The following is a 25,658-nucleotide window of genomic DNA, read 5'->3' on the forward strand; positions in this document are numbered from 1 at the left end:
TTTTTATCGGCCGAAACTCTGACCCTGTCGTGTGAATAGAGCCTAAAGGTAGTTGATGATGCGCCGTGTCTCTACACAGTCGGAAGTGCTGTCTTAGCAAGACACGGAGCGTTATCAATAAAAGAACACGCCCCCCTCCTCCTATCTCGTCGTCCACACCTCCTCCTCCTTCACTCTAGGATTTTCTGCGCCGCCTGGCCGCCTTGTCTCTCCTCTGAGGGTATGTTCACACGCTTAGCAAAAAACTTCTGAAAATACGGAGCTGTTTTCAAGGGAAAACAGCTCCTGATTTTCAGAAGTTTTTTGAGCAACTCGCATTTTTCGCTGCTTTTTTCGCTGTGTTTTTTTTAGCTCTTTCTCATTAGAGTCTATGAGAAAACGGCTCCAAAAACGTCCCAAGAAGTGTCCTGCACTTCTTTTGACGAGCCGTCATTTTACGCGCTGTATTTTGACAGCGACGCATAAAATGACAGCTCGTCTGCACAGAACATTGTAAGACCCATTGCAAGCAATGGGCAAATGTTTTCCGACGTATTGGAGCCGTCTTTTCAGGCGTAATTCGAGGTGTAAAAAGCCTCCAATACGTCTGAAAAGAGGTAGTGTGCACATACCCCAACACGCACCCTCCTCCGACAATCTCGTCGTCCACGCCTTCTCATCCTTCTTCACACTTGTAGTTTCCGCACTGCCTGGCCGCCTTGTCTCCTCTAACACGCCCCCTCGTGTGTGGATAGATAGATCGATAGATAGATATAGAAAAATTTATATATGTATGTATATATAAAGATATATGTATGTATATATATAGTATAAATAATAGTGAGACACACTAAGGCCTCATCCACACGACCATAGCCATGTGCAAGGCCGCGATCTTCGGGTCGGCCGGCCGCGGAGTGTCACCCGCGAGCCGCCCGCATATCGCGGGCCGTGCACATGCCCGCGTCCATTATTTTATATGAGCCTGGACTGCAGAACACGGCTGTAATAAGAAATGTCCGTTCTTTCTGCGGTCCAGGGTCCTGGGCCATGCACGGACATTGGAAACCACGGTCGTGTGCATGTGCCCATAGAAGTGAATGGGGCCGCAATTCTCCCGTGGATTTTCGGGGGAATTGCGCCCACAAAAGCACGTTCGTGTGCATACATACATTTATAGTAGATTATGTAAAAAAATAAAAGTTTTACCATTGTTTGGAGTAGTGTTTGGTGTTTGCTTCACTGTAAGGCCCTGGTGAACAGGGCCTTTCAGTGAAGCAAACACTAGAGTATTTTTGCAGGCAGAAAATTCTGCCTCCAAATTCTGCTTGAATTTTGAGGCAGATTTTGATCTGCCTGCACGCCGTTTGCCACGTTTTTCGCCCGCGGCCATTGAGCGCAACGTGCAAAAACGCTGCGAAAAACGCTTTCTCTGCCTCCCATAGATGTCAGAGGAGTAAACACCCGAAGATAGGGCATGCCGCTTCTTTTTCGCTCAATGGCCGCGGGCAAAAAACGTGGCAAACGGCGTGCAGACAGGTCAAAATCTGTCTCCAAATTCTGCCAGCAAAAAAGCTCAGTGTGAACAGGGCCTAATAAAGGATCTCTTGGAACAGATCCAGCAGCAGGTGAGGTAAATGTGCTGACTGGATTGTGTGTACCAAGATGTCTGACTTAGGTGGAGTGGGCAGACTAAGGCTAGATTCACACGACCATGTTACGTACGTAATGGACGGAACGTATTTCGGCCGGAAGTCCCGGACCGAACACAGTGCAGGGAGCCGGGCTCCTAGCATCATAGGAGGCAGGGACTCCTAGCATCGTACATAACTATGATGCTAGGAGCCCGGCTCCCTGCACTGTGTTCGGTCCGGGACTTCCGGCCGAAATACGTTCCGTCCATTACGGACGTAACATGGTCATGTGAATCTAGCCTTAGGGTATGTTCACACGGCCTATTTTCGTCCGGCCGTAAACTCCCGAAAAACGACCGAAAAATCGGAAGCAGAACGTCTCCAAACATCTGCCCATTGATTTCAATGGGAAAACGGCATTCTGTTCTGAAGGAGCGTTTTTTTATGTGTTTTTTTACGCATAAAAAAACGGCCGCGAAAAAGAAGTGCAGGAAACTTCTTGAGACGTTTTTGGAGCCGTTTTCCATAGACTGTAGTGAAAAAAGCTCCAAAAACAGCCGAAAAAACGCAGCGAAAATCGCGAGTGGCACAAAAAAAGTCTGAAAATCAGGAGCTGTTTTCTCTTGAAAACAGCTCCGTATTTTGAGACGTTTTTGACTCTGCCTGTGAACATACCCTAACATTTATCAGGCTGTGAAAGGGGCGGGGGAGGGAGATGGGTGCCTGTACTTAGATCAGGGATAGATGGAGGCACACAGCATAATGATGATTATTACTGTGTAAGGGCTTATTTAGACGAACGTGTAATACGTCCGTGCAACGCGCGTAATTTTCACACGCCTCGCACGGACCTATGTTCATCTATGGGGCCGTGCAGACTGTCCGTGAGTTTCACGCAGCATGTGTCCGCTGCTTAAAACTCTCGACATGTCCGATATTTGTGCATTGTTCGAGCATCACGCACCCATTGAAGTCAATGGGTGTGTGAAAATCACGCGCAGCACATGGAAGCACTTCCGTGTGACGCGCGTGATTCGCGCAACAGCACTAAAAACTATGAATGAAAACAGAAAAGCACCACAAGCTTTTCTGTTTACAAACATACAGAGTGTCATAAAAATGGCGGCTGCGCGGAAAATCACGCAGCCACGTATCATACGCTGCTGACACACGGAGCTGTTAAGTACATTTTGCGCGCGCAAAACGCACACGCTTGTGTAAATCCGGCTTCAGAGAGTGTGCAGGGAGGGAGCTGTCTGCCTGTAATTTGTCATTAGAGCAGGGAAGGACCTGTGACCATAGAGGGGCGTGGCAGTATGCAAATAGCTGAGGTGCTTTGGGGGAAGGGGGGGATGCAACTGTCTCCTCAGATGCAGCAGGGGATCATGGGTATGGTGGGTTACAAGACCGGAAACAACCAGTAAGGGATGTAAACAAACAGCAAGGGATGTAACCAGACAGAAAGAGCAGCAATGACGATGGAGATCAAACAGAAACTGATTAGAAGTTTAATAGGGGGTATTAGGGAAGGCAAACCAAGGCTGGGGGACACTTTTTAGAAAAAAAAATTTCCTGGACAAACCCTTTAACCCCTTAGTGACCAGCCCATTTTAGGCCCTAATGACCAAGCTATTTTATTCGTTTTTCTATAGTCGCATTCAAAGAGCTATAACTTTTTTTTTTTTTTCGTCTACATAGCTGTATGGGGACTTGTTTTTTGCGGGATTAGTTGTACTTTTTAATAGCACCATTTTTGGGTACATATAATTTTTATATTAACTTTTATTAACCTTTTTGGGGGGGATTATAAAAAAAAACCCTGAAATTCCGCCATTGTTCTATGCGTTTTTAAATTGACGCCGTTCACTATGCGACGTAAATAACATGTTACCTTTATTCTATGGGTCGGTACGATTACGGCGATACCACATATGTAGAGGTTTTTTTTATGTTTTACGACTTTTGCACAATATAAACACTTTTGAACTAAAATGATTTGTTTTTGCATCATCGATTTGCAAGAGCCGTAATTTTTTTATTTTTCCATCAATGTAGTGATGATTTTGGGCTTGTTTTCTGCGGGACGAGACGTAGTTTTGATTGGTACTGTTTTGGAGTGCATGGGACTTATTGATTCATTTTTATTATGACTTTTTTTGGGGGGCAATGGAAAAAAATTGCAATTTCGGCATTGTTTTTTGCGTTTTTTTTACGGTGTTCACCTTGCAGTTTAAATTACATATTAACTTTATTAATGGAGTCATTACGGTACATATGTTTACTTTTTTTTTTTTTTTTACACTTTTACTAAATAAAACCACTTTTTATGGAAAAAAATGGTTTTATTTATTTTTTTACTGTACTTTTTATTATAATCTTTATTTCACTTTGATGACTTATTTTATTAGTCCCACTAGGGGACTTTACTGTGCGATCATCCGATCGCTGCTATAATGCTTTGGTATACTTCGTATACCAGAGCATTATTGCCTGTCAGTGTAAATCTGACAGGCAATCTGTTAGGACGTGCCTCCGGCGCGTCCTAACAGGCATATGTCCAGGGCAGACCTGGGGGCTTTTATCAAGCCCCCGGCTGCCATGACAGCCCATCGGAGACCCGCGATTGCATTCGTGGGCCGCCGATGGATGACAGAGGCAGCTCTCTCCCTCTGTAAACAAAGTTAAATGCCGCGGTCGCTATTGACGGCGGCATTTAACGGGATAAACGGCCGCGATCGAAGTAAACTTCGATCGCGGGCGTTGGAGCAAGAGCTCAGCTGTCATCAGACAGCAGAGCCCCGGCTCCTGGCTGCACGGGAGACCCGTGCAGGACTTAGACTAGGCGAACGTAAAACGGCGTCAGCCTAGCCTAAGGCCCCTTAGTGACCGACGTAAAAAGGTGTATTGGTGGTCACTAAGGGGTTAATCAAATAAACTAGATACATGAGGTGAAAAAGCTAAGCAGAGATAAACAAACTAGCTGGTCTGGATGATCATAAAAGTTAATGAGGATAAAACCCTTTGACAAAAGTTACAGAGATAACATTTGACCGTATAGGGAGACAGGAAAGCAGCGTTATATACCATAAAATAAAACTTTCAGCTATGGAAATGAAGGTTCAGCAGAGAGATAGTTAATGGCAGGATTGGAATTGATTATATACCTGTATGAAGAGAAGAGAGATGGATGTTAGGTCTGTCAGGGCAAACTTCCTTCTCCCTGTTATCTCACACCGAATAACGACCTGGGTCGTCTGTTTCACCCTCTTATTGTCGGTTGTCCGGATTCCGAAATCCCCTCGAGTGCAGCCACACGCTGGGCGCCAAATGTCAGGGCAAACTTCCTTCTCCCTGTTATCTCACACCGAATAACCAGCTCTGTAAGTTGGAATCTGAGGGCATGCATGTAGAAAATATACCACGAGACAAGTTGGTATAGATCCTACCTCAGTCGAGTAGGAAGTGAACTGAACTTTTTTATTGAACAAAAGAAAGAAACACAAGTTCCCTCCCTAGAGATGTGGGACGTGCTTTAGCCCCATTGGCTCCTCAGCTGTAAGTTCTTCTGTACACTCCTCTTGCATTCCAGGGGCGGTGTCTCCATAGGTGTGTCCGTCATGCAGGCTCCTTTGTGTTCCATAGATCCAATCTCTTTGTGAAATACACTGATATATATATATATATATATGTAAGGATAATATTTTTGCAAACAATATACATGGTAATGATCCCTGACAGTCCCCCCTAAAAATATTATTACTCTATTCCTGAGTCTTGCCTAGCAACCTACCACTGACCACTCGAACCAGGCCTGTCCCTGATCACTTTCTATGACTTCAGCGATACCGAATTTGCAGACTAACTCTGTCAACAGTCGTTTCACCGTGGTTCTTGCTGTCATGTTGGACACTGGGTAAGCTTCAGGCCATCCTGAGAACATGTCCACCACCACCAGGATATATTCATACTGTAATGGCAGGAAGGAGGTGAAGGGAAAGTGAGCCCTAATCTACCCACCGCCCTGTCCCTGCCTACTTGCAACGACCCGCCCTAGGTGACGGGGTACAACTGGGCGGCGGTCCCTACGCTGTCTAAGTGCACGGGAGAACAAACAGGGAACACGCAAGGGAAGGGGCAGTAGCCCACGGAACGCCGCGAGGAAACGGAACGGTGAATGAGTAGTCCGGACCAGGATGAAGTGGAGTATACCCAAGTGAGCACGGAGGAGGAAGCAAGCCAGAGGCAAAGCAAAGCAGGTTAAGCGGAACTGCAGCAAGGCAGAAGCAGGCTGGAGCAAGCAGCAGTGGGGCCAGGAATGCAGAAGAATTACAAGCACTGAGGAGGAGAACACGGCAGGTAATAAAGGACAGGGGGCGGAGCTAACTCCGACTGACCAGGCCGCGATAGGCTCTCCCACTCCTGAGCCTGCCACCCTGGTTGGTGGGAGATGGTGTCAGTCGAACAGGTCTGGCCTCAGGTGTGGATTGATTAATCCCAGGAGTATACCTAGACGTAGTACCTGGCAGATCCCTAACAGTACTCCCCCTTTTATGAGGGGCCACCGGACCCTTACTAAGAGGACCCGGTTTAGTAGGGAAGAGAAGGTGGAACCTCCTGATCAATACCCCAGCGTGAACATCACGGGCAGGTACCCAAGTCCTCTCCTCCGGCCCGTATCCTCTCCAATGGACCAGGTACTGGAGGGAGCCCTGGACCATCCTACTGTCCATAATCTTGGCCACCTCGAATTCCACCCCCTCAGGGGTGAGAACGGGAACAGGAGGTTTCCTCGAGGGGGACCAGGACGGGGAGCAGCGTTTAAGGAGGGAGGCATGGAAGACGTCATGTATGCGAAAGGATGGGGGCAGCTCCAGACGGAAGGATACAGGGTTGAGGACTTCAATGATCTTATAAGGTCCAATAAATCGGGGAGCAAACTTCCTGGACGGGACCTTAAGGCGCAAGTTCCTGGACGACAACCAGACCAAATCCCCGACGACAAACCGGGGGTTAGCAGAACGTCTACTATCCGCCTGAATCTTTTGTGCGCTCTGGGACGCCTCTAGGTTCTTCTGAACCTGGGCCCAGACAGTGCACAGTTCCCGATGAACATCCTCTACCTCAGGATTATTGGAACAACCAGGGGAAACGGAGGAGAACCTTGGGTTAAACCCGAAATTACAGAAAAACGGGGAGACCCCTGACGAGTTACTGACCCGGATATTCAGGGAAAATTCAGCAAGGGGAAGGAATGAGACCCAATCGAATTGACAGTCAGAGATGAAACACCTTATATATTGTTCCAGGGATTGGTTAGTCCTTTCCGTTTGGCCATTGGTTTCGGGATGGAAGGCGGAGGAGAAGGACAGATCAATCTCCAACTTTTTACAAAAAGCTCTCCAAAATAAGGAAACAAATTGTACCCCCCTGTCAGAAACTATATTGACTGGGGCCCCATGGAGACGCAGGATGTGTTTCACAAACAAAGAAGCTAACGTCTTGGCGTTAGGTAGCTTCTTAAGGGGCACAAAGTGGCACATCTTGCTGAAGCGGTCTACTACCACCCACACCACCGACTTGCCCTGAGATGGAGGCAAATCGGTGATAAAATCCATGGAGATATGGGTCCAAGGTCTCTGGGGAATGTGCAAGGAACGTAGTAGGCCCGCAGGTCGGAACCTAGGGGTTTTGGACCTAGCGCAAACCTCACAAGCGGCGACGTAAGCCCTAACGTCTTTAGGCAACCCAGGCCACCAATAGTTTCTGGTGATGAGGTGTTTGGTGCCCAAGATGCCAGGATGACCAGATAGAGCGGAGTCATGGTTTTCCCTGAGTACCCTTAGCCGGTATTGCAGAGGAACAAACAGTTTGTCCCCAGGGACGTTCCCGGGAGCTGCACCCTGATCAGCCGCGATATCAGAAGCTAAATCAGAATCCGTGGCAGAAACGATTATACCAGGGGGTAAAATACAAGCAGGATCCTTCTCGGAAGGAGGATTGGCCATGAAACTACGTGACAGGGCATCAGCCTTAATATTCTTGGACCCAGCCCTATAGGTAACCAAGAAATTAAATCTGGTAAAGAATAGTGCCCACCGAGCTTGTCTAGGATTAAGCCTCCGGGCCGATTCTAGGAAAACCAGATTCTTGTGATCCGTAAGGACCGTTACCTGGTGTCTGGCCCCCTCCAGGAAGTGCCGCCACTCTTCAAAAGCCCATTTAATGGCTAGAAGTTCGCGGTTGCCAATATCATAGTTACTCTCCGTGGGCGAAAACTTCCTAGAGAAGTAAGCACAGGGGCGGAGATGGGTGAGGGAGCTGGTACCCTGGGACAAGACGGCCCCCACTCCCACCTCGGATGCGTCAACCTCCACAATAAATGGCTCCTCTTGGTTGGGCTGAATCAGCACGGGGGCCGAGATAAAGCACTTCTTGAGGGTCTCAAAGGCCTGGACGGCCTCAGGGGGCCAATGGAGGACATCAGCACCCTAGCGAGTAAGGTCCGTAAGAGGCTTAGCGACGACCGAGAAGTTGGCAATAAATCTCCTGTAATAGTTGGCGAACCCTAAAAAACACTGTAACGCCTTAAGGGAGGCAGGTTGGACCCATTCCGTCACAGCCTGAACCTTGGCAGGGTCCATGCGGAATTCATGAGGAGTGAGGATTTGCCCTAAAAATGGTATCTCCTGTACTCCAAAGACAAATTTTTCAGTCTTAGCAAACAGATTATTCTCCCGAAGGACCTGGAGCACCTTCCTGACATGCTCCACGTGGGAGGACCAGTCCTTGGAAAACACCAGTATGTCATCAAGGTACACAACAAGAAAATTACCCAGGTAATCTCTCAGGATTTCATTAATAAAATTCTGGAAGACAGCAGGGGCATTACACAACCCAAAGGGCATGACCAGGTATTCGAAATGACCCTCGGGTGTGTTGAATGCAGTTTTCCACTCATCCCCCTCTTTGATGCGGATAAGGTTATATGCCCCCCGTAGATCGAACTTAGAAAACCATTGGGCTCCCTGAACCTGATTAAAAAGATCCGGAATCAAAGGAAGTGGGTACTGGTTCCTTACGGTGACCTTATTCAGGTTACGATAATCAATGCACGGCCTAAGACCACCATCCTTCTTCCCCACGAAGAAGAAGCCAGCACCTACAGGAGAAGTCGAGGGGCGAATGAAACCCTTGGCCAAGCATTCTTGGATATACACCCTCATAGCTTCACGTTCAGGACATGAAAGATTAAATATCCTACCCTTAGGAAGCTTGGCACCAGGCACCAAATCGATGGCGCAATCGTAATCTCTATGGGGGGGCAACACCTCGGAGGCCTCCTTAGAAAACGCATCGGCGAAGTCCTGAACAAACTCAGGAAGCGTGTTTACCTCCTCCCGGGGAGAAATAGAGTTAACAGAAAGACATGACATAAGACATTCACTAACCCATTTGGTGAGATCCCCAGTATTCCAATCAAACGTGGAATTATGCATCTGCAACCAGGGAAGACCTAATACCAGATCAGACGATAATCCCTGCATCACCAGTACAGAGCACTGCTCCAAATGCATGGAGCCAACCAGGAGTTCAAAAACAGGAGTATGCTGAGTAAAATAACCATTAGCAAGGGGAGTTGAGTCGATACCTACTACAGGGATAGGATAAGGTAAATCAATAAATGGCATCTTTAGAGACATAGCAAATTCCACAGACATGATATTAGCAGATGAGCCAGAATCCACGAAAGCACTGCCCGTGGCAGACCGGCCAGCAAACGAGACCTGAAAGGGAAGCAAAATTTTATTGCGTTTCACATTAACGGGAAATACCTGTGCGCCCAAGTGACCTCCCCGATGATCACTTAGGCGCGGAAGTTTTCCGGCTTTTTATTCTTGCGCCTGGGACAGGTGTTCAGTAGATGCTTGTCGTCCCCACAGTAGAAGCAGAGACCATTCATTCTGCGAAACTCCCTACGTTGTCGAGGGGACATGGAGGCCCCGAGTTGCATAGGTACCTCCGAGTCCTCCGTGGAGGGGCGAGGAGACGGGACCTCGGGGGGGATCGCAGAAAAGTCAGAGGGGAGCACATTGAAGCGTTCCAGCTGACGATCCCTGAGACGTCGGTCAAGTCGTACTGCTAGGGCCATAACCTGGTCAAGGGAGTCAGAAGAGGGGTAGCTAACCAGCAGATTCTTCAGGGCGTCAGATAATCCTAACCTAAACTGGCACCTTAGGGCCGGATCGTTCCACCGAGAAGCTACGCACCACTTTCTAAAATCAGAACAGTATTCCTCCACCGGTCTCCTACCCTGACGTAAGGTCACCAGCTGACTCTCGGCTAAAGCAGTCCTGTCAGTCTCGTCGTAAATGAGTCCGAGGGCAGAGAAAAAACGATCAACAGAGGAAAGTTCAGGGGCGTCAGGAGCCAAGGAGAAGGCCCACTCTTGGGGCCCTTCCTGGAGTCGGGATATGATGATACCCACCCGCTGGTTCTCGGAACCTTAGGAGTGGGGTTTTAGGCGGAAATACAGTCTGCAACTCTCCCGGAAGGAGAGAAACGTCTTACGATCCCCTGAGAACCGGTCAGGTAACTTGAGGTCGGGTTCTAGAGGTGAGGTGAGGGGAACTACTAAGGCAGCGTCACCCTGGTTGACCCTCTGGGCCAGGGCCTGGACCTGTAGGGAGAGGCCCTCATCTGCTGGGTCAGGGTCTCAAGGGGGTCCATGATAGCGTCAGCGTAGGAGAAATGGTAGACTAGGTATGGGCTTGTAATTATGTAATGGCAGGAAGGAGGTGAAGGGAAAGTGAGCCCTAATCTACCCACCGCCCTGTCCCTGCCTACATGCAACGACCCGCCCTAGGCGACGGGGTACAACTGGGCGGCGGTCCCTACGCTGTCTAAGTGCACGGGAGAACAAACAGGGAACACGCAAGGGAAGGGGCAGTAGCCCACGGAACGCCGCGAGGAAACGGAGCGGTGAATGAGTAGTCCGGACCAGGATGAAGTGGAGTATACCCAAGTGAGCACGGAGGAGGAAGCAAGCCAGAGGCAAAGCAAAGCAGGTTAAGCGGAACTGCAGCAAGGCAGAAGCAGGCTGGAGCAAGCAGCAGTGGGGCCAGGAATCCAGAAGAATTACAAGCACTGAGGAGGAGAACACGGCAGGTAATAAAGGACAGGGGGCGGAGCTAACTCCGACTGACCAGGCCACGATAGGCTCTCCCACTCCTGAGCCTACCACCCTGGTTGGTGGGAGATGGTGTCAGTCGAACAGGTCTGGCCTCAGGTGTGGATTGATTAATCCCAGGAGTATACCTAGACGTAGTACCTGGCAGATCCCTAACACATACCTTCCACTCTTTGGTAATTGCATATGGTCTATCTGTATCCTTTGAAACGGGTACAATGGTCTTGCCAAGTGTTTCTTTGGAGTAGGTTCAGTTCTTCCTGGATTGCAGGTATTGCAGATTTCACAGCTTTGGGTGTATTGCTTAGCTGGTATGGAAATTCCGGGTGCTACGTATAGTTTGTTTATGGCAGCAATCATCTGATTCTTCCCTCTTCGTACTATTCTGTGGGCCCATTGTACTGTAGATGGGTAAAGTGCTCTGAGTAGACATATTCTGTTCCCTTTTCTCCAGAGTTCATCCTGCAACGATTGTATCGCCCCTGTTCTGAGCCATTCTTCTCTCTCGTGGGTCGGGGCTTGTTTTTGGAATTCCTGGAGGGTCTTGACTCCTGGATTATCCATTTTCTCCCTCTCCTGCTCATCCTCTTTCCTTTTACCCCTCCTAGTCATTACGTACACACCTGCTTCCTCTCGAGGTCCTATGGCTGCTTACTTAGCCTCTTGATCCGCAAACTGAATTCCTTGGGCTTCTGCCATATGGGTTTTCCCATGTGCTTTAACTTTGATTACTCCCACTTGCAGGGGGAGCTGGAGGGCCTCCAGTAAATTGTCCACCGCCTCTGCATTGTTGATAGGAGATCCGGTGGCTGTCTTGTAGCCCCGCATGGCCCATATCTGACCAAAATCATGCGCCACCCCGAATGCATATCTAGAGTCAGTATAGATATTGACGGTTCGTCCTTCTGCATGTCTGCAAGCTTCAGCTAGTGCTATCAGCTCCGCCTCTTGCGCTGATATGTGCTGCGGAAGAGATCTGGCTGTAATGACCGTGGTAGGGGACACCACAGCATATCCAGTGTGGAAAGACCCCCATTCATCCATATATCTGGATCCATCAGTGAAGAGGGTAAGGTCAGCATTGACTATCATCTGTTCAGTCACTGTGGGCAAATGCGATGTTTCATGGTGCATCGCCTGGAGGCAGTCTTGTTCGTGGGCATCTGGATCATCATAATCCGTCATGAGCGGGGGGTTAGGAGTGTGAGAAGAAAACCCATCTGTATAATCCCCCCTCGAGAGAGGAAGCAGTGTGGCTGGATTCAGGATCGTGCATCGCTGTAGGGTCACATTTTCTGGGAGAAGAAGAGAACATTGGAGTCTCATATGCCGCTGTGAAGAGAGATGCTTTTGTTGGCTTTGATCAAGGATGGCTTTGAGATCATGTGGAGCCAATATCGTAACAGAATGCCAGACGTTTTATGCAGCAATTCCTTGGCAGCCAGCACAGCTTTAAGACATACAGGGGCCGCTTGTGAGACAGAGTCCAGTTTACAAGAGTAATATCCAATGGGACGGTGTTTCCCACCATGTTGTTGGGTTAAGACTCCGGATGCATGGCCGTGGTATTCTGAAACAAAGAGGAAAAATGGTCGTTGATAGTCGGGGATGCCAAGGGCTGGCGCGGAGACAATCAGTTCTTTGAGTCTTTGTACCACATCCACGGCTTCCACAGGAAGATGTGGATTCCAGACTACATCCTTCAATCATCATACAGTGGTTGCATAAGGGCAGAAGCATTGGGAATCCACTGTCTACAGTAGGTGACCATACCCAGGAACGCTTGGAGTTGTTTCACTCCCCTTGGGAGGGGAATATCTCGAATAGCAAACCTCCGGTCTTCAGTAAGGTGTTTCACCCCCTGGGAAATGCAGTGTCCTAGAAAAACAGCTTTGGTGGCACACCACTGGAGCTTCTGCAGAGAAACCTTACAATTAATTTTCGCAAGAAACTGGAGCAGGCGTAGAGAGAAATGATGACTTGTCTGTTTGTCCGGACAACAAATGAGTAGATCATCCACTTATTGGAGGAGTGTGGCTTCAGGGTGAGTTCGTATCCAAGGATCCAGGCACATGGAGAGGGCCTGAGAAAAGTGATTGGGTGAGTTCTGTGCTCCTTGTGGCATTACTGTCCAAGTGTACTGAGCTCCCCTGTAGGTGAACGCAAAAAGATACTGACAATCAGGATGTAGAGGGACACTGAAGAAAGCATTGGCCAAATCAATAACCGTGAAGTATGTAGATTCAGGCGGAATGTTACTCAGCAGAGTATGCGGGTTGGGGACCACTGGAGTTTCTAGTACCGTGGCAGCGTTAATTGCTCTCAGATCCTGGACCATGCGAAATTTATCGCGCTCTCCTTTCTGAGTTTTCTTCTTCACAGGGAAGAGGGGGGTATTGGCTGGAGATATGCAGTGGATAAGGGCGCCATTCCGTAGTAGTCCCTGAATCTGGGCTCCCAAGGAAGCTTCTTGTGTAGCCTTCAAAGGATATTGGGGGAGACGTGGTATGTGCACAACTTCTTTGAGGAACACTTGAACAGGTGGAACGGGTAATTTCCCTATATCTTCCGGGCCTGTGGACCACAAAGAATCGGGGATCTGATTGTAGAAATAGTCCGGAATGGGGGTGGGAGGGGATTGGTGTAGAAGCAAGGGGATAGCCTTGATCTGACAGGTCTCTTACTGGGACAGAGGAGTGTCCAAATCAAGGTACATTCCAGAGTCTTCGTAGCGGATAATCGCGTGAAGTTTTTGTAACAAGTCCGCTCCCAACAGGTTGAGAGGACAGGTATTGGAAACCACAAATCTGGAGAGAATCTTTTGTTGGGCCCCAACAGGTATGGGGTAGGTGAGCCTTGAAGAAGATGGCTTGCCGTCTACACCAACGCAGGAGATATAATCTTCAGATATGAAATCGTCAGCAGGTAGATCCTTAGTTCTTATGACTGACCTGGCTGCACCCGTGTCCACTAGAAAAGGCAAAGAGTGGCCTCCAACCAGGATCCTAACAGAAGAAATAGGTCCAGACTGTGCAGTAACAGAGGCCATGGTGGGCACGGGCTTGCCGGTTCCCTATGGTCGGTAAGGGCTTTCCGGAGAGCGATTACGGTAATCGCCTTGAGGTCGTGGATCGGGTCGATTGTCCAGATGAGTCTTGCAGTTTTGCTTGAAGTGTCCTGTTTCTCCACATCTATAACAGATGAGGACTTCACTGGCCCTTCCGGGACCCTGAGCGACAGGATATTTCCTTGTAAGTCTTGCTTGTATGGGTCTGGGCTCTTAAGATAGTTGAGGAGGACGGTAAGCCTGTTGCGGGTAGAGAGGGGGGCGTCGGTCTGCTGGTCCGGCATACATAATTGTATTGATATCCTGGCACACGGCGACCTTCGTAGACTCCTGTGGGGTGGGGGCTGGTTGTTTTTCAATAGCTTTAGCTATGAGGAGGACCTTCCTGGGATCCGTGTCAACATATTCCGGCCTTCCCTCCACCAACTTCTTCTTGATATGCTCCTTGAGACCATTAACAAAGGAGGTCACTAACAACACCTGTTGCATTTTGACTTTTACATCAAACCCCTGGTCTTGGAAAAGGGATTGTATCCGGGCATAGAACTTCTCCACTGATTCCGTGGTGTCTTGGGTGCAGCCTGAAATACTCGTGGAAGATTCCGTTAACCTGTCCCTGGCCCACCCTTGCATTTGGCGGCAAAACACATCTCTTGACTCATAAGTTACCTGATTCGGTACTTGTGTATCATCTAAGGCAGACTGGATTATGGGCCAGAAACTGTCCCCCGCCTTGATGCTAGTGATGAGTTGCAAATCCTTCCATGCTGCTGAGTATGTCTGTTGAATTTGTCTGAGTCTCCTGTAGAACGGCATAGGATTCTTGTCCGGGTCCGGGAGTTGGCTCACAATCTGGTTCACTTGCGTCGGATTGAAGGCCACATATTTGTTGGGTGCGACACCTTGGGACGTGGTCGTGGCCATAGGTGGGTCAGGGACTGGAGGAGAGCCAGGGATGGCGGAGGAAGCGGCTGTGGTAATCCCGATCTCCCGAGGCAGTGCCGCATCGGGGAGTACCACGGTGGGTGTGGATATGGGAACTAGAGGTAAGGCTGTAGGAGGGGGTGGGTAGACCAGTGGGCGGGGTAGGCCAGGTAGCAGTTCATCCGGGTTTTCAGGGAACGTCTCCTTAAGTAAAGGTGAGGGGATAACTTGCTTGGACATGTTCTGCACGGCCTGCTTCAGTTCTTGGACAGTAACATCATCATTGCTAATTAATCTGATTTCCTCCAGAGATGGCACTACTGGGTGATGCCGTATGGCCTGAACAATTGCCTGTGCGCATGCTTGAGGTGGGAAACCGAAAATGCCTTCACTAATAGCTGGGAGTGCTATGGTTGTGAGGCGTTTATGATTGGCGAAATCCAGAATCCTATGGACAGTTGTCTGAAGCTGCTGAACACAGTGCTCGTGATTCTCGGCCTCATACACAGGGCCTACTGCATGTACTATCAGGGTGCAGGGAAGATTTCCTGGGCCTGTGGTTACCAGATCTGTCACTCTAAGTGGGCCCTGTTCCTGAACTATGAGATCGCTGGATTCCGACACCTCGGCATGTACTATTGCTCTGGCCACCCATCGCATATGGCGTAGCTTACTATTAGCTGGGTTGACAATTGCATCCACTCGCTGGGTGACAATATCGCCCATTCCTGCCATCAACAAAGTGTCAGTAGGCCACACCAGTCTTTTTGCTAACGGTTCCCAGTACTGCGGGTGTCCCGCATCAGAGAAAGTATTCCCCTCCTCTACTGGTGGGGACTCCGGTATGTTAAATGTGACACGGCCCGGGATCTGACTGGGAGGGGGAGCGTACGTTCCTCTTTCACAGCATGTAACTCATGCTGGGATTCAGTGTCTTCATCCGGTTCAAGCTGACTCCTTCTCTTTTCCATTTCGCGTCGAAAGGCCGGGCTATTAAGAAAGTCATCTATGGACGGGAAGTGCCCAGTCATGGCTGGGACAATAGGGAAAAGGGGCACAAAATCTTTCGGGACATAATAAACACCTTCCGGTGTAAGCACTGGGTATAGTGGTAATGGTGGCTCTAGGGTAGCTTCCTGTGGAGTAGTAAGATGGCCGCGGGTGTGGGAACTTCCTGTGACATACTGATGTCAGTTCCGGGTGTACTGGGCGTGTCTGTGGGTGCGGAAGGGGTTGGGCTTGGGGATGGGCTTGGGAAGGCTGATTTGGTTGAGCTGGACGTGACCTCATCAGGGGGTGAGGGGCGGCCTCTCCCACAGGAAACACATCAGTCAATTGTAAGGGGGTTTTGCTGGCCACAATAAGGACACACCCAACATGAGGGACGGCTCCCATTATAAGGCGGCGGCTGGTCCTGTGGTGTATAATACATATAACATAATATAATACCTTTCTTATTCCTAACTTCCTCTTCTGCAAATCCCTCTTTGCTGACAGCTATTGCTGTTCGCTGCCATGCTAAAGCACTTTCCATCAACTTACTATCTTCCAACTTCCCTTTGTTCTCCCGAATACCTTTTGCCCAATTTCCGGCTTGCAGCCGCCCTCCCCTATGCATTCAGCACACTTCCATCAATTTCTTCATTTTACTCACATACTGCTTTCCTTCGCTTCACCAAATCATACGAATAGATCCTGATTATTTGAATATGGACCGTAAACCATCCATTCTAACCTTCTATATCCTTCACGTAATTTATATAACAATTTTCGGTCTACAACTCTCTAGGTCTAGCCGGAAACATTACAATTTTGCAGTCTGCAACTCTCTCTAGGTCTCGCCGAAATATTACAATCTCCCAGTCTGCAATATATTACATCTCGCTGGAATATAACAATCTTTATCTAGTAACAATTATCGGACTGCAACTCTCTTGGTCTGGCCGATATATTACCCACAACTTTTCACACGTCTTATCGTGTCCCTGTATAAGACAGGTTATATTTTCTATCTAGTCCCTAATTACCCAGAGGATGGTTAGTCGGGCGCGACTAATTTCTTACGGGTTCGTGACCACACAGCAGGGATGTCGCCTCTGTCGTCTGAGATAATCCAGCCAACCGACCAGGGTTCTATAGACTACCAAAAGACCGTCCACTAACACAGATAAGACAAAGATTTATAAAATCAACTGACTTACCGTGTTATTGTGGAGGTGATCAGGCTCCTTCAGTGGGCAGACCTGGGTCGTCTGTTTCACCCTCTTATTGTCGGTTGTCCGGATTCCGAAATCCCCTCGAGTGCAGCCACACGCTGGGCGCCAAATGTCAGGGCAAACTTCCTTCTCCCTGTTATCTCACACCGAATAACCAGCTCTGTAAGTTGGAATCTGAGGGCATGCATGTAGAAAATATACCACAAGACAAGTTGGTATAGATCCTACCTCAGTCGAGTAGGAAGTGAACTGAACTTTTTTATTGAACAAAAGAAAGAAACACAAGTTCCCTCCCTAGAGATGTGGGACGTGCTTAAGCCCCATTGGCTCCTCAGCTGTAAGTTCTTCTGTACACTCCTCTTGCATTCCAGGGGCGGTGTCTCCATAGGCGTGTCCGTCATGCAGGCTCCTTTGTGTTCCATAGATCCAATCTCTTTGTGAAATACACTGATATATATATATATATATATATATATATATATATATATATATATATATATATATACAGTGAAGGAAATAAGTATTTGATCCCTTGCTGATTTTGTAAGTTTGTCCACTTTCAAAGACATGAACAGTCTAGAATTTTTAGGCTAGGTTAATTTTACCAGTGAGAGATAGATTATATAAAAAAACAAACAGAAAATCACATAGTCAAAATTATATATATTTATTTGCATTGTGCACAGAGAAATAAGTATTTGATCCCCTACCAACCATTAAGAGTTCAGCCTCCTCCAGACCAGTTACACGCTCCAAATCAACTTGGTGCCTAGCTGTCTTAAATGGTCACCTGTATAAAAGACTCCTGTCCACAGACTCAATTAATCAGTCTGACTCTAACCTCTACAACATGGGCAAGAGTAGACCAAAGAGCTTTCTAAGGATGTCAGGGACAAGATCATAGAGCTGCACAAGGCTGGAATGGGCTACAAAACCATAAGTAAGACGCTGGGTGAGAAGGAGACAACTGTTGGTGGTGCAATAGTAAGAAAATGGAAGACATACAAAATGACTGTCAATTTACATCGATCCTGGGCTCCATGCAAAATCTCACCTCGTGGGGTATCCTTGATCCTGAGGAAGGTGAGAGCTCAGCCGAAAACTACACGGGGGGAACTTGTTAATGATCTCAAGACAGCTGGGACCACAGTCACCAAGAAAACCATTGGTAACACATTACGCCGTAATGGATTAAAATCCTGCATTGCCCACAAGGTCCCCCTGCTCATGAAGGCACATGTACAGGCCCGTCTGAAGTTTGAAAATGAACATCTGGATGATTCTGAGAGTGATTGAGAGAAGGTGCTGTGGTCAGATGAGACTAAAATTTAGCTCTTTGGCATTAACTCAACTCGCCATGTTTGGAAGAAGAGAAATGCTGCCTATGACCCAAAGAACACCGTCCCCACTGTCAAGCATGGAGATGGAAGCATTATGTTTTGGGGGTGTTACTCTGCTAAGGGCACAGGACTACTTCACCGCATCAATGGGAGAATGGATGGAGCCATGTACCATCAAATCCTGAGTGACAACCTCCTTCCCTCCACCAGGACATTAAAAATGGCTCGTGGCCGGGTCTTCTAGCAAGACAATGACCCGAAACATACAGCCAAGGCAACAAAGGAATGGCTCAAAAAGAAGCACATTGAGGTCATGAAGTGGCCTAGCCAGTCTCCAGACCTTAATCCCATCGAAAACTTATGGAGCGAGCTGAAGATCCGAGTTGCCAAGCGACAGCCTCGAAATCTTAATGATTTACAGATGATCTGCAAAGAGGAGTGGGCCAAAATTCCATCTAACATGTGTGCAAACCTCATTATCAACTACAAAAAACATCTGACTGCTGTGCTTGCCAACAAGGGTTTTGCCACCAAGTATTAAGTATTTGATCCCTTTGGCAAACAAGGCTTATTTCTCTGTGCACAATGCAAATAAATATATATAATTTTGACTATGTGATTTTCTTTTTTTTTTTTTTAGATAATCTATCTCTCACTGGTAAAATTAACCTAGCATAAAAATTCTAGACTTTGACAGTGGACAAACTTACAAAATCAGCAAGGGATCAAATACTTATTTCCTTCACTGTATATATATATATATATATATATATATATATATATGTAAGGATAATATTTTTGCAAACAATATACACGGTAATGATCCCTGACAGGTCTATGCCATGTATAACTGCATGACACTTTGCCAATATGACACTTAGACAGAGATGACTTTTGCACTCGTGCACGCATAATGAGAATTAACATCCGGTGCCCGCAGGCCACCGGAGCGGGTGATCCGGAGTGTAGGACCCGCACCGATGATATACTGATGACCTATCCGGTGGATAGGTGATCAGTTGTCCAGTAGTGGACAACCTCTTTAATTATCTGAATAATGGAATAGAAATATTGGGGGAGATTTATCAAACAGTCTAAACACACGGCAACCAATTATAGCACAGCTTTCACTTCTGACAGTGCTCTTCAGAAATGAAATATTTTTAGACTGTTTGAAAAACCTCCCCCTGTATACCTACTTATGCACCCCCCAATATATTCAATATTGAATTACCTTTTCTTTTTTTTTTAAATAAATAAATAAATGCATTATCTCACAGTGGCTGTATACAACAGAAGTGGCATCTGAAATACTCTTTTCGGATATAGATTCTGCCAGTGAGAGGGGATCCGAATTATTCCTTTCAACTTCCTCCAGTGACGACGAGGAAACCCCTCGAACCCCTGAAATGAGCAGTCATCAAGCACTGCCTGGCACAAGTGAAGAGGATTGAGCACTCCCATGTAATTTTAATCCTCAATTTTCTGAATTCATTGCTGCCTCAGGAATCAGAGTGGATGCAACACGGCTAAATGACTTTGAATTTTGAAAACTTTTTTTATTAATGATTTTATTCATTCAATGCAGACCAACCTCTACGCACAACAATTTATTACAACAAACCTGCAATCCTTTTTTGCCAGACAATACAGGTGGGATCCCACTGATGCATCAAAATTTTTTAAATTCTGGGGTTTGCTTATGAATATGGGCCTGACAAAAAACCAACAATACGATCATACTGGTCAAAAAATGTGTTACATCATACACCAATATATCGTAATACAATTCACAGACACATTTTTAAGGCCATTCTAAAGATTTTACACTATAATAACAATACTCATTGTCCACCTAGGGATGACCCAAACTCTTATCACCTCTTTAAAATTCGATCAGTCATTGCCCAGTTTTACAAAAAAAATTATTTATACACCCCTCAGAAGCACAATTCAATTGATGAGTCCCTTGTCCATTTTAAGGGGAGATTAAAATTTAGGCAGTACCTCCCAAATAAAACTGCCAGAAAAAGGACATTAAAATTTATAAACGGTGTGAATCAGAATCCAGGTACACACATACCTTTATAATATATGCGTTCAAGGACACAAAAATAGATGCCCAGAATGCTCCCGCACTCTAGGTACAAGTGGGAAAATTTAGTGGGATCTCATGCAACCCCTTCTTGAGAATGGCTACAACTTGTATCTATATAGTATTTACACAAGTGTCCCACTTCTTAAAAGTCTTGCCCTAAAGCAAACAGTGGCCTGTGGATCCGGCGAGGCCTTCCAAGGACCCCTCATAGCCCAAAAATTAAAGCGAGGCAAGAGCAGGGCAATGTGTAATGAATGACAGGGTGCTGGTTCTATAGTATAAGGACAAAAAAGATGTACTAAGGCCCCATGCACACGAACTTGCTTTTGCGGCCGCAATTCCCCCGAAATCCTACGGGAGAATTGCGACCCCATTCATTTCTATGGGGCCATGCACACGACCGTAGTTTTTATGGTCCGTGCATGGCCCGGGAGCCCACACCGCAGAAAGAACGGACATGTATTCTGCGGTCCAGACTCATTGAAAATAATGGCCGCGGCCATGTGCATTGCCTGCGATTTGCGGGCGGCTCGCTGCTGACAGTCCGCTGCTGGCCGACTCGAAAATCACGGGCGTGCACATGGCTCGTGTGCATGAGGCCTCATGCTTACAGCTATCCACAATGAAGCTTGTACCCGTGTGTGGCAGAATAGAGGAAGCACCTCTGTATGTATCCCGGCATACAGTTAACATATGGGGGGTGTCGATCTATCAGATCAGATGATAAAGCCCTATGATGCGATGCGAAAGTCCCATACATGGAACAAAAAAACTAATTGTACACCTCATTGAAATGGCATTGTACAACTCTTAAGTGTTGTGCAGAAATGCTGGCCATCAGGAAAACTGCCTGGAATACCAGGAAAAAACAATACGAATTGACATTTTTGCAGACAGGGAAGAGAGGGAAGAAAATTCATCCTCCCGAAGTGATGCCTCAAGAATTGTTAGAGGGCAACATTTCCCTTCTGAGGTGCCTCCTACAGAAAAAAAAATACAGCCCCAAAAAAAGACGACGTGTCTGTTATAAAAGAGGAATTCAAAAAGACACAATTCATCAGTACAACACGTGGCTCTTCAAGCCTGGGCTTTGTATCCAAGATTGTTTCAATTTCTAATTTTACCAATAATTTATTTGCTCTGCCATATCTGCCCTTTTTAGTTTGATTCTATTTAATTTACCCTTTTGCCAATTATTTTACAAAATGGAACACACAAACAAAAACAAAACTATCATTATGCCCCTAGATGAATACTTTTAAGCCTTATTCACACGAACGTGTTAAACGTCCATGTGACGCCTGTTGAAACAACGGCTGTCGCACGGGCCTATATAATTCAATGTAGCCGTTCACACGGCCGTTGTTTTAATGGACCGTGTGAAGGGTCCGTGAGAAAATAGGACATGTCCTATTTTTTCATGCTTCAGGCATCCCTCCATAGACTTTAGTCTCTGGGGGATGCGTGACATCGCATCCCGCAGAGCACGGATGCACGTCTTTCATGTCCGAGATGCGCAACGCCCGTGGGAATCTAGCCTTAGATAAACACCTTTTATAAAAAAAAAAATAATGTTTTTTTCTGTGCCACCTCACATTGCATGACTTGCTAAAAAACACTTTTGCTGCCAAAATTGTCACTATGATGAATACCTAGAGGGGTGTCGCTTTACAATAGGTCACACAAAATTTGATTATATGTAAAAACCTTACGACAAAATAAAAAATTCTCACTATACCTCTAGATGAATCAATTGAGGGGTGTACTTTCAAAATAGGGTCACTTCTTGGGAGTTTATGTTTTTCTGCCAATTTAGGGCCTCTGTAAAAATAAAACTCATTCCCTTAACCCTGCCATGTGTTCTGCTGTTATTTTGCCTCACAAACTATGCCTTTTTTTATATATATAATTGATCGTGGGCATAAAATATATTCCCTTGATGTATTTAATTTTTTTTAAATGTAGCATTTTTGTCTCTTATTGTGATTGTCATGCCATATAATGCAGTGATTTTCATTCTTAGTGCTATTTAGTGATATGTGCATAAGTCTTTATATTTGGAGATGGTCTAATACAAGATCTGTTACTTATCAATACAGTATGGTCTTTCTTCTGGTTTTGTGCAGGTTTTTGTGCAAGCTGCTATAACCAGTAATACTCCTAAAGTTGACAATATTTTGGGGATTAGTGGACACTGCCCCTTTATATATTCTGCAGGTGATCGGTTGTTTTGCGGAAATTTCGATTCTTACCTTGTCGGGCACGGATCTGTTATGGTGTGCCAGCATCACTTGGCACGTCAGTCCCTCATATAAGGACAGATTGGGCTAATAAGACGTTGTACAACCAGTCCCTTTAAAAAAAACTTTTAATGATATAGCCATGTAGCTGTTCTTCTATCCTGTGAACATGCTCAATACTTTTTTTCCTCCATTTTTCAAATGTATTGCCCTTTACTTCAATGCAGTTTTGTTTTTGTAAAATTTCCCACTCTGACTTACTAAATACCAGAGTGGGTTGCTGTTCTTAACTGCTATAGACTGACACATTTGTTGGTCAGCTGCTTTGTTAACACCACATAGACATATGTGCATGTACAGGCAAATGCAATGCAAGAAGCCACCGGGTTCACCCTTCCACTTGGGCCATGCCACGTGTCCAGGCAGCGCATTAGGGCCACATTAGGGATACCTCTGAAGACAAAAGAAACGGGGTAATACATTTTGGGGTGTGTTTCTTCATTTTCATGCTCGCTTTACAAAAAAAAAAGTGTCTTTAAAATTCTTTTTTTTTTCCCCTCACCTGCTTTGCATTAAATACTGCAGGAAAACTGTGGGGTCAAAATTCTCGGGACACCCCTAAATAAACACCTTAAGGAATTTAGTTTTCAAAATGGGGTAATATCTTTGCGGTTTCTATCATTCTGACACTTATGAGCATCTGCAAACTTGGCTTGGTGCAGTAAAACAAAATGTACTTCAGAATATTACAAATAATTGTTACATTTGTAAGTCCCCTAAATTGTTAAAAAATTTAAAAAGTTTTTTAAAACTGCCAAAATAAAGTAAAGAGATGGAAATATATATCTGATTAAATATTTGTATAGTATGTAAAATATTTACATATTATATGTGACATATTGCAGTTAAAAATAGGAAAAAAAGACCATTCTTTCAAATCATTTTTTGTGTTTTTACATAAATAAATGCAAATTGTATCGGTCTACTTTTACCACCCACATAAAGTACAATATGTGATGTAAAAACAATGATAAAATTACCTGTATATGCAAAACCATTGCGGAGTTATTCTCTTATAAAGTCACACAGACCAGATTTCCAAAATCTGGCTTGGTCATTAAGGCCCAAACAGGCTTGGTCGTTAATGTTTTACGTTTCTCTAGCAATCATGATGTGCGCAGTTTAAAATTATTTCCTTTGGGTGTCACTGTTGGTCCAAACAAAAGAGACCAATTTACCCATGCATAAAAATAGCTCCAGTTTTAGTTTCAGCTCATTCTTTGATCTGTGTCTATTTCACTGATCTTCTGTGTACCTCAGCAAAATAAGCCAAAGTGAAGAGATTTATTAGATAAGATCATGTGTTAAGGAATAGCAGTGGTGTTATCTTGTCATAGATATGCAGACATTGATATATAATTGTGTAACTATACAAAGTTGGGGTTATTTTATTATTTCAGAAAACTTCTGTAGTTAAACTCATTTAAATTGCACATCAATCATTTACAGTATACACTTTGTACTTAGAAATGCATTTCTACAAATGGAATTTCTTTTAATTGGCCATTGACTGAAGAAAATCTATGCAGGCTTTGTATCATTCTCTAGGAATAGACATGTTGCTATGTGAAGTATGCACAGATTCTCGGCAGCTAGGTTACTATGCTACTGAAAATTATGCTTTAGTTAGAGAATATATTTAATAATTGATTGCATTACAATCACTTTTGGAAAATAAATCCTATTGAAATTAACACCTGTTAATTGTGTAGTTGCTTTGCGGTATGGTGGCTGATATTTCAGTGGAATTAGCTCATAAGTTAAATTTTTCGGTTATCCATTTAGATAGGAACCGCGGTGGTGAATAGCTGAATTCCACAGGTTTGGCTCCCAGCACCCTTGGCAAATAGCCGATAAATGGCTGCCCATTTAATACATGGATGACTTGAAGCATACCTCACAATCGTCCAGGATTCAGCCAGTAGTATGCCCTGGTGTCAACTGTATCCTCAGGACGCATATACAGTTGAATCCAATGCTGAAGCAGGGAAGCGTCAGCTCTCTGCTTCAGCATTTACTGTCCAATAGTCGAGGACTCCCCGGGCACAGCGCTACTTTAAGTGCTGAGTCTGAGGAAGCCTTTGACGTCACTGTCCATACATGGACAGTGATGCCAGACTTTCAACTATGGAGTCTCCAGCCAGAGCAATGCAAGTGGACTCCGGGGACTCCTGTCTTGGGAAAGCCCTTGACATCAATGTCCATATATGGACAGTGGCTCCTCCAGGAGCAGAATCTCTGGCCAGGTTATTGACGATGCTCTGGCCTGCAATTCTGGCATCTCAAAGCCCCTAACAACGTCCGGGGCTCTTCCTGGAGCAGATTCCCCGGCCAGAGCGTTGCTGACACTCTGGCCGGGGATTCCAGCATTTCAAAGCACCTAACATCACTGTCCATATATATTGACAGTGACGTCAAGGGCTACTACTGAAGCGGATTCCTTGGCCAGCGCGTTGCCGCCGCTCTGGCTGGGACTTTCCGACATCTCAAAGCTCCTAACATCACTGTCCATATATGGACAGCGACGTCAGAGTCTCCGCCTGGAGCGTTGCCGACACTCTGGCCAGGGACTCCGTTCATGGAGGAGCCCCTGACGTCACCGTTTATATTTGGATAGAGACGTCAGGGCTCCCTCCAGGAGTGGAATCCCCGGCCATAATGTTGCCATCACTCTGGCCGGGGATTCCACTCCTAGACGGAGCCCCAAGGACACTGTCTAGAGGGGGTAGCGCTATCTACAGGGGGTGGTTCTATATTCAAGGGGGTGTGGCACTATCTACATGGGCACTGTGGCACTATATGGGCACTATCTACAGAAGACACTGGTGCTATCTACATTGGCACTGTGTATTGCACAATCTCCATGGGCAATGTGGCACTATCTATGTGGGCAATGGCAATTTATATCTGGGC

General features: G+C 46.2%; 1 protein-coding gene across 1 annotated transcript in view; it reads left to right on the top strand.

The window, feature by feature from the left end:
• DNAH7 (dynein axonemal heavy chain 7) overlaps positions 1–25,658 on the top strand; it is a 533,102-nt gene that overhangs the window by 316,613 nt on the left and 190,831 nt on the right. The gene's annotated exons all lie outside the window — the stretch shown is intronic.

This window comes from Rhinoderma darwinii, chromosome 6 (genome assembly GCF_050947455.1).
Source record: "Rhinoderma darwinii isolate aRhiDar2 chromosome 6, aRhiDar2.hap1, whole genome shotgun sequence".
Taxonomy (NCBI): domain Eukaryota; kingdom Metazoa; phylum Chordata; class Amphibia; order Anura; family Rhinodermatidae; genus Rhinoderma; species Rhinoderma darwinii.